Source organism: Mytilus galloprovincialis, chromosome 4 (genome assembly GCF_965363235.1).
Source record: "Mytilus galloprovincialis chromosome 4, xbMytGall1.hap1.1, whole genome shotgun sequence".
Classification (NCBI taxonomy): Eukaryota; Metazoa; Mollusca; class Bivalvia; order Mytilida; family Mytilidae; genus Mytilus; species Mytilus galloprovincialis.
In genome coordinates this window covers 24,682,679-24,691,346 of record NC_134841.1, presented here as the reverse complement: position 1 = coordinate 24,691,346, position 8,668 = coordinate 24,682,679, and the positions used below count along the sequence as shown (strand labels likewise).

Sequence of the window (8,668 nt, the reverse complement as noted above, 5' to 3'; positions counted from 1 at the left end):
AACGATCATACTTTAGTTTCACTGTGATTTTTATTTAAATGATGTAGAACGCACACTGCCTCTTATCTATAAATGCCTGCATTTGGTCAATTCATCTGGTAATTTTTACATATATGAAATTGAAACATTTTTATCTCAATACAAATATATTTTAACCTATAGGTTGCATTTCTTTAAATATTGACAATGCAATTTCCCATAGGAACTCCTTTTACGGCTAAAACTGTACCACTTTCACTATGAAGTTTTGAAAAAAAATCTTATCCTAGAATTGAAAGTTCATATACACTACAATATTTTTCAAAGGTCAAAATACAGGACTGTGCGGTATATTTTCAACGTTTATATGCCCTGAACATTTCAGAGTTTAAACTAACACTAAACTATCCCTACCTCGAATGAAGAGTTACCACAGATTTCAATGTAAACAATATGCACATGTATATTTACTGGTAACATTCCCAAGTGATGTCTCTATGAGATGGAACACAGAGAGCATAACTGGGAACCAATATGTAAACAAAATCAATTTTCTATGAATATTCTAAATCTCCCCAAAAGAGACGTGGTTTGAGAAACAGCTGTATTTACAAAGTGCAACCTCCAAAGGCCCAGCAATAACGAATATATGAATATACATACAAAAATACAAAAGATAAACAATTAACCTTAAAACACTAGTGTCAGTTTAAATTTTTACAATAATTATGCATCTGATACAAGTTGCCAGCAAAACTGAAAAAGTAATAGACAATTAATTATATTGTTTTGAATGTGTTCTAAGTTGGATAGTATACGGAAATGCAAATAGTAAAATTTAATAAAATGAAAATTAAATTCGTTTCTTGAATTAACATATAAGTGTACTGAGACTCGACAAATCGAGTCGTCCTTTACTCTTATTGAAATGCTTGTTTGAGCATGTGATAGTTGTAAGTAGTAAAAGTTAACAGTCACTTTTACCTTGAAAACCAAACGGAGAGGATGTTAAAAATTTAGACCCGTCCTCTCCCACCCTTATGAATTGAACTTTGTTTGCTGCTGGTTTTATTCATTCTTCTTACAAAAATCCGTCATGGTAACATGCTTAATTGAACACAGTCACACAACCAGAGCGGAATTTACTTCATTGTATGCAGACTATGGATAGCTCAGCTGCTAATTCGGAAATATTTCTAAAATTGACCGCCCTTGAGTCCACCAACTTTCGTTCGCCAAGCTGTGATACAATGAATAATTCAATCGTCATCAAGATTTTATTGATTGGCAAATAGTTTGGTTGAGTACTGTTGTTGTAACAGTTGTTGTTGTTGTTTTTTGTTGTTTGAATGAATTTTTATTAAATGTTGCCACGACAGTTCAATTTTCAAAACAAATCACTGTTTATTCTTTGTTGTAGTGAAATTCAAACCAAGGCATCAATTTTGATATTTAGGAAATTCACATCAAGTGATTACTTTGATCAAATGATATATTCAATAATATGAAATTATCAAAGATAGGTTATGCAAGTCTAGTGACTTTGGATTTTAGGATAAAATATGTTTAAGACAATAGATGGCAAAACAGTACGATGACATATTTTATGATCTTAGTGTATGCAAAAGAGAGGCGAAACATGCCAAAGAAATATTCAAACAGAAATGAGAATGTGGTAGCATTAAAACAACTCTCAATCCAAGTTACAATGTGTAAAGAGTAAACCATTATCGGTCCAAGTACTGCCTTCAACACGGAGAGTTGGCTCACATCGAACAGCAAGCTATAAAGGGCCCGAAAATGACTGTTATAAATCAATTCAAACATGAAAAACTAACGGTTGAAACGAATAACACACACAAAACACATAAACAAACTAGGCCGTCCCGTCCTAAACGAGTTTAAGGATCTGCTTACCCTTCTGGAGCAACTGAAATCAACCCAAGTTTTGTAGGGTTCGTGTTGGTCAGAATTTAGTTTTCTATGTTGTGCTTTCTAAACTATTGTTATCTGGTGGTCATTTTCTTTTTTAGCCATGGCGTTGTCAGTTGATTTTCGACTTACATGTATCAGTTTGAATGTCTCTCTAGTATGAACATGAGTATATTTCGCCTCTTATTAACTTTTGATCAAAATACTTTCCTATAATAAGTTTTATTTTGTGTGGTCGAAACATACAGTTTTGAAAGTAGTATATACAATACACAACGAACACCCAAACCAAACGGACTTCAAACTATCCAATTGTTTTTTTTCCTTTTTTAATAGCGATAAATCATGCATATTCCCACATCTTCATATGTCTATATATAATAAGAAATAAAATATTATTTAGCTATCAACAAATACAGATGCACTCACAATAGTTTAAATTCTTATAGTATATTTCAAAACGTACCGTCAAACACTAGAAAGGGAAAACCAAATAATCATTTGAAGTCAGTGGCAAGCAAAAATGACTGAGCATTTAATACCATAGTAGCTAGAATAGCCTGTATGTCTTATATTGACATTGGCATGCTACGTAGACCTTCGTAGCAAGCTCGCTTTAAACATGCGTCGATGTAAAATCATTATGCTGAATGGTAATAGTCCCTTTTCTGCTAGAACATTGTGCCAATCTTTGTTCAAATTTTATACGCTTGAATAAAAAATATAAATATCTGTATCATATGTCTTCATTTACTTATAGTCCAGTCAATATAGCATAAATTTGACCCTAACCTAAAAGTATTTGCAACAGAAGATTTTTCAGTTTTAATCTTTAGCATGGAGTTTTCTTCAAGTTAGATTTAATGGGACTTTTTTCTGTGTATATTTAGGGCTTTATGCTATAGATTAGAACTAAAACATTTTCTGTTGCAATTAGTTTGAGGTTAAATCTTAGTTTGACTGGACTATTAGATATATATATATATAATACGTCATCTTAGATTCTCTAACGTTAAAAATGAATTGTTTGTGCTATCTTAATCTATATAGCGACTAAGCTAACTTTACGTTCAGTAGTGAAAATCTGCAAAGCTCATCGAAGCAGCTACGAAATTGACCCCGCCTCTGGTCAGCTGTTGAAAAGGTGGTTCCATATAGATTCAAAAATATAAGAATAAATCGATTACAATCTTTTTCAGTCAGATCCAGATTGAATTATCTAAGAAAAAAAGGTGTCCCAAATAATTCTGCAATACTGAGCGTTATAAAGAAATGTTCAAAAGATTTTAAAAAACCAACATTTCCGGAAATAGTGTCCTCAACAACTCAAAAAACAAATCTTGTTAATCAAATGCTATAAATAAGTTGTTAAAATCGTCTGCGTTATATAATCTCTTGTAACCCCTATGGAACGAGGTGGATAGAATGATATGGTTATATCCCTACGGCGCTCAGCAAAAAAAATCACTTTTTTTACTGTCTTGTTTAAGTTTCCAATTTCCGTATAGCCTGAAAGCGTTATACACTTCTATATACATGGTATTGAATATAACAAATTCATTTTCATTCTGTATTAGCACGACAGAACTTCTTTAATTTTTTCCCAAAACACCGTGTTGCCATATTCTTCATTTGGATACTCAATATAAGACTGACCTTGTACAAGCTCAAGAATATGTAGTGGTAGCTGCGCAGGTCGGATTTGTTCCAGGAAAATCATAAATAGTCCGATTCTAGAAAGTGACATGACATAACAATGATTACTTTACGGCTGACATGAATAAATGACTTAATACTAGCCGCGATGTCGTTTTCTGGAATTAAGTTTCTTTTATGGATGCATATTGTCAGTCCTGCGTCCCTTGCACGTTGATTTAAAAGATTATTGTGGACAACATTTGAGTCATTTTCGTCGTAGGAAATGAATGCATCGTATTTATATTCGCGAGTATCGTTGTTGCTTGGTATTTTTATTATTCTATTGTATTTATTTTTGATTATATAGTATAGATAACGTATCTTCCACCTGTGTCTATATAACAAACCCCAAAGAACTATTGAACCAAAGAAAGCGATTAGTATAACAATTCCTATGATCAGAGCAGTATATGATGAACACTTATTTTTAGATTAAGCGTATATACATTGTGCTTCTCCCATGTTGTCCATAGTTCTATTTTTAAGATAGCAGTTTGTTGAATGTAAATTGACAAGCTGTGTATGATATGTTGAAACCCATTGAGCGAAGTCTACGTTGTCACAAGCACATCAACAATAATTTACACTAATGTCAACTTTTTGTTTCCCATTCTGATGATTGCATTTTTCTTTCAGCTGGTCACAGAAACTCTGAAAAAGAGATGACTGTCTGTTTTTTTTAAATATCAAGATATATCAAGTGATCCATATGACTTATATCAAAGGTGATATTATCTAACATAGTGTTACTTATATTCAACGTGCGTAGTAATCTTTGTTGTTTGAAAAACATACATGGAAGATGTTGGATTCTATTAAACGCTAAGTAAATAACCTCCAGCTTCTCAACAATCCTTAGTATTGCACCATTTGTATCTTTTGGCAAGGCATATCCAAGTAGATTATTTTGAACGTAAAGATATTTCAAATGTTGAGCTCTCAGAAAAAAATTATCTGATTCGTTTGCACAAAAATTGTTCGACATATCTAAATACTCAAGAAAGTTAAACGATACGACTGATCCATTCATAGATTGATATATATTAGAGCTATCGTCAATATACTTTACTTTATTGCTTGAAATAATAACAAGAGGAATTTCATATCGCAAATTACAACCTCTGTAAATGAATTTTGTCATATACGGCGGGACTGATATATAAGGTTGAATAGTGTTATGCTCTTCTGCAGGCGAATGCAAATATCGTTCGTACATTTTTTTTTTTGTAAAATGGGTTTTGCCCGTCGCATGATCGAATACACCTTTCTTCGACAAAATCACATATTTCTGGTTTTTCGGTAGGATTATGTGCTGTAAACAAATTTGATAAATTTGCAAAGTGTATTGGAGTTTTGACAACATCCTTAATATAGCCTCCGTAAGAAAACTGATTGTCTGCCGCGTAAACGTTTCGCATTGTTTTTGGTAGATACAAAAGTGCACCGGGTTCAATTACTGTAAACTAACTTATTTTCGCGAGCGATTTATTTTCGCGACTTTCGCGAGTAGTAAAATAACGCGAATATTAATCGTCGCGAATATGTAATACTTGGATCATTCCTTATTGAACTACAGAAAATCGCGAAATTAAATAGCCGCAAAGTGGTCTAGGAAGGTTAAAACGCGAAATTAAGTATCCGCGAAAATAAGTTGGTTTACAGTAGTTGGATTCTATTACCTTCAATGTATAAAGTTTCTAGGGTTGTATTTTTGAGATTTTGAAATTGTTTAATTGTTACTTCCGTATTTAACACAAAGGCTTGCTGAATTTTGTTGATGTTTAATGTTTTAATTGAAGTATAAGGCAGATTGTTGGTAATATTTTTCTAAGCCCGTAATTTCAGACAGCGATTTAACGACACATCTAGATAGATTAGATTGCTTAATTCGCGCGAAATGTCCCTTTATGAATAAAATTAATAGAGCACGCCGACACACTGATTGTTTCAAGATTTGGTAAATGTTTGAACACATCTGCTGTTAACATTTTAACATTACAAATACCAGTCAAACCAGATACATCCATATTCCGGAGAGTAGGCATGCTCTAAAAATTTCTCGTCATATTGGTCGGTTGCCGAACGTCTAATTTGGCTGTTATAAGCGAATGTCCCGTAAAGTTCAAACCAACGAGTCATAAGGGTTTATTTTGAAGTTAAGTTCAAGCAAGCTCTTCAATGCAGTCAAAGCATAATCATGTACATATGATATAACATTGTTATTTATAAGTAGCCTCTTAATATTCACTAGTCCATACAATGATCTTCGATGCAAATTAGAAATAAGGTTGTGTGATAAGTCTAACATTTCAAGTAAACCGTTGTTATAGAAAACGTCATACGGGACTTCTTTGATTGTATTTCCACTGAAGTTTATTTCAGTTAAATTCTTTGATAATGCAGGAATTTCTGTCATATTCCTATTAGAACAATTCAATTTTTGTTTGAAGTGTGTACATTTACATAGTGGGTCATCTAGGTATAATTGGCCAGAAACCACTACCGTATAACTTTAAACAAACCATATAATTGTAATGGTGTATATCTTTCCTGACCTTTCTGGAAAATAATAATGGTTGGATAACATGAAAATGAGCTGTAAATATCAGTAGATGCTTGAGTTTATGAGCAATCACATGGAAAACGTTTTTCTTTCTCTCATATGGATTTTAATCTTTTTTTATTCGGATAGCAAAAGAAATTTTTGACGACGGTGCAACTAAAAATAAGATAACAAAAATACCGAGCTCCGAAGGAATTCAAAATTGAAAGTCCCTAATCAAATGAAAAAAATCAAAAGCCCAAACAAATCAAACGAATGAATAACAACCCTCGCATTTCTTACTTGGTACGTGCATTTACTTATGTAGAAATGGTTGATTTTATAATTTATAGCTAACTTAATCTCTCACTTGTATGATAGTCGCATACAATTGCTTTTTATATAGACAACACTGTGTGAACTAAACAAATATACATAATAGGCAAGAATTTCAAAAACAGAGTACAGCAGTCAACATTGTGTTAATAAAACAAACAAATATATCAACAAAGATAAACTTAAAGTCATATAGACAAAGCACATTTGTAAAAAATGAAAGACAAGAATACAAATATTTACTATAGCACACCGTGCCAATGGTCAATTGAGTATTACCAAAATAGACTAAACAGTTAACGTAATAATTGACAAAGACAAATAAAAGAACACCATAACACGTAATTAAGATGATAAGCAACGTCAGTACCTAGAATCTATATTTCACGACCATCGTGTTTAACTTGAATTTATAACGCTGGTTTGTGAACTTTCTGCTAAGACGCTGGTGATGTTTTACAAAGTCTAAGTACCAGCAGCAAGCTTTTGAATACCGAATGAGTTGGTAAATGTATATTCCATATGCAGGTGACGTTGTTATATTGCTACTAAGGTGGGGGAATTGATAATTTCAAAATCAAACTCGTCACGTTTGTCATCGATTCTGGTACTAAGCTGATTTTTATTTATGTCAAATTTGAGGTATTAGTCTAAACATGAGGCAGACGAAGTCAGTGTCAGTTGTTTCGTTAATTTCTAGTTCTGGAGTATATATTAAAGGGACACAGGCTACGAGATGAATAAAAAAGCTGATATCTTTTTTTTTGGCTCAATCAATAATGAAATAGTAATTAGCTTTTAGTAGCCAGTATAGTTCAAATTTGTCAAAATAAGCTAAAAAAACATTGATTATAAATTAATCACTTGCATGTTAATAATTCGACCTCATTGAATCCGTTGTCATGTGAACTTCAATTTGACCCCCAAATATATTTCAATTTGAAAATTATCTGACTTCTTTGACCTTTTTGTTTTTGACAAGTGTTTAAAGGAAATCCGACTCATATGAAAATAAGAAAAGGTCGGCAAGGAGAGGCTCACAGTTAGTTCCCATAAGAATGCCGACAATTTGTTGACATTGTCCAAATTCAACACTTATGTTGTCAATAAGAAACTCATTCATACTGATTACGTGTTCCTCTGTGTAGTTTACGTGTAGCATAGGTGTTTTTACACAACACTGAAATACCTGATTATTATGCTAAACAATGTATCTCTCATGAAGAAAGTAAATCCATAAAAACGATGTGGACGCATGCTTTTAATAAAGTTTTTTTGTTCATTTTTTATGTTTCGAAAATCAATTATCTCCGCAAAAGGGTCAAACTTGCAGTATATCTTCACCCAGTACAAGTCTGTGATGTATATTTACACAGTTCTGGGTGCTTGTTTATAGTCACGTTTACCAATTAAATCTAATTAGATTGCTCACCAAATTTTGTTAATATAACGGAACTAAAAACAACTGTCGTAAAGGTGGAAGGTTTGATTAGCTATAGAATCAGTTTTCATCAACCATTTTCATTATAGAAAGCCTGTACAAAGTCACGAATATGGCAGTTTGTTTCCATTCATTCCGTTGATTTATATATACACATGGAAAAAAGTATTGCAACACCTTGATTTTTTAAAATTTTAAAAATCAGCCCCTTTTTCTGGATGGAATATAATAAAATATGTGTATAATATTATTGAAACATAGTTCATGATAACATTGGCATTGAAACGAACAAAAAATGTTTTAAAAAAAAATGATTTATATAACCACAATTTTAATAACAAAATGAAGTGGTTTTTTGTACAAAAAAACGCATTTTACAACTTTCACTGTAGTCGAACATTACAATGTCAGACATTTCAAAATTAATCTTCAGATGACTGTTCACATCATGGTAGATCGTTATACGCCAAAGAATTAGTACTTTGTGCGCAGCCTCCATTCAAACGGATAACCGCATCTTAACGTCTTCTGATTCCTGCCATAAATCGACTAATTTGTTGCTAAGGTAGCAGCATCCATTTCTGATGAAGGGAATTGTTTATTTCATGTTGTGTTTGAACTGGGGTGTCCTTTCGTTCACTTTCCGCCCAATAGTGTCCCATATAAGCTCAATATGGTTCAAAGCCGGGCTACGATCGGGCCAAGGAAGATGAACCAAATTCCATTTGAACATTGGATCT

At 32.6% G+C, this 8,668-nt stretch overlaps 1 pseudogene; it reads right to left on the bottom strand.

The window, feature by feature from the left end:
- Positions 1–3,484: 3,484 nt before the first annotated feature.
- On the bottom strand, positions 3,485–6,467 carry LOC143070998 (toll-like receptor 4; annotated as a pseudogene).
- Positions 6,468–8,668: the final 2,201 nt, after the last annotated feature.